The sequence below is a fragment of the Cyprinodon variegatus genome, unplaced genomic scaffold (genome assembly GCF_000732505.1).
Source record: "Cyprinodon variegatus isolate N-32 unplaced genomic scaffold, C_variegatus-1.0 Scaffold1041, whole genome shotgun sequence".
Lineage (NCBI taxonomy): Eukaryota > Metazoa > Chordata > Actinopteri > Cyprinodontiformes > Cyprinodontidae > Cyprinodon > Cyprinodon variegatus.
Window position 1 is genome coordinate 172572 of NW_015151494.1, and position 2062 is coordinate 174633.

Sequence of the window (2062 nt, forward strand, 5' to 3'; positions counted from 1 at the left end):
CCACCACCTGCAGAGGGAACCATGAGGGAACGGTGCAAATGGGATTGGGCGGCAGCCAGAGGCGGAGACCTCGGCGTCCTGATCCGCGGGCGCTTAAACTGGCTCTGGGGACGAGGAATGTCACCTCACTTCATATTCTATTGTTGTTATTATGCCGTTTTGTTTTGTTCTTGTTGTTGTTGTTGTTTTTGGGTTTATATTAAAGCTCAATTCAATAGCAATTTTAGCTGGTGTCTTTGCTATGGTTAAAAAATGAAATGCCAACAGAAAGTCCTAAACACTGAAATAAACAAAGAAAATCGTTTTTGTCCCTTCAACCATAAAGCATAAAGTGTTATTTTATGTAATTTTTCTTTTTGAAATGATTGAATTAGGATGGGGGACTTCTGATTAATGTGAAAATGTTTATTTCTTTCTAAATTTATTTTATAATAACATTCAGAAAGGCCTCAAAGTGTCCATAACGGGGTTGAGGAATTAAGGCGAACACATCTTGAAGTACTGATCAATACTAACAGAAAATTAATGCCTGAGATGGGAAAATATGTTTTTCGGATAGTTAAATATATCCCTAAATATGTGGGATATACATAGAAACAACACTATTGGGTAAAAAAATTGAAAATGTCCAAGTCCAATTTTACCCATTCTCATGGAATGACTCTTAGACATTTACAACATTTTCACAACAAGCATCTATGTAGGGCATTGTCCGGGGGGTGGGGGGCAACGACACCCGGGGGGCTCATTTCATGGGCCTCACTTTGGTTGGCTCCCCCACCCCCTCTCGCATTTAGACATCAAGGGTTCTGGGTTGTTGATTGGAGGGGGTGCGCTGTCACCACCTGACTTTGGGAGGGGAGGTAGACTGTGTCGGACAGCCCCTTTGGTACTCCCAGTTTTAATTACACTTGAGAACAACAGGCAACAACACAACATTTGAGGGGGCGCAGGGAGGATCGAGGTCTCCTCACACCTCTGGTCCCTGGCTGCTGCCCGGAGTCTGGAACATGGAATAAGAGCAAGCCACCTGGTCTGTGATGTTTGCGGTGGGCTGTTGCGGGGCCTGGGTGGCCTACCGGTGAAGTCATTTCTGCTCTCCCCAAAGGGGGCTGGATGAAGGGGCGAATAGTGTATTGAGGGGGAGGAAGTGACTGGGTGAATTATTTAGGGGGGCTGTGGTTGGGTGGCCTGTGCGGGACATCTGGTCCCCGTCCCCTGGGGGGTTTGTGCAAAGGGCTGTCTGGTTCCAGGTGCAGGCTGGGGGGCAGGACTTGAAGCAGGAACTAGATGGGTGAGTGTGGCGATGACACCACTCCCCTTCCCCATCCAGATTTTTGGTTAACTTATTGGGTCATCCGGTAATCACGGGACCAGCCACCGGGGCCGCCAGGTCCTCAGTCCTGGGATTATTGGATGTGAGTGTCATGTGTGAATGTACTTTTTTTTTTTTTTTCACAGAGACTGTGTTGTGAGTGGGGGCACTAGAGTGGGAAGGCGTGAATGAATGAGACTTTTTTTTGTCAGGTTTGGGTTTGAACTGCTCCCTCTCCCAAAAACATCTCAAGTCTATGCCAAGTGCGGAGCCCATTCGCCCCCTCCTGCCCTCCCTCCTCAAGGGCACCCCTGGGGCTTCGGGTCCCTGGGGCACATGGCTGGATCTGCTTCGTGGTGGCTGGCTGACGGCAGTCCCCATGGCTACTGGGGGCTCCGGCATTGTGGTAGCTGGGGGATTTCCTCAGGGGCATCTCTCCTCCTCCCTTGGTGGGGGGTCAGATTTCCTGGGACCTCTTAGGCTCTTCATAACCACTACTTATCTTCAGCTATTTGTATAAAGATACAAAAGGCAACTGTCAACCAGCTCCACAGGCGGCCCGGTCCAGGAAAAACACAGTCAGGCAGCTGAGCTCCGACCCACCTCCCATGTCCGAGTATGAGAGAGCACATACAGTTAGTCACAGTCAGAGAAACAGGACTACTCAGAAAAATAGGCTAAACTCTAACATTTATAAACAAATGCGTTGATGGCAGCAGCTGATATTTCTATCCAGGACGTAACAGA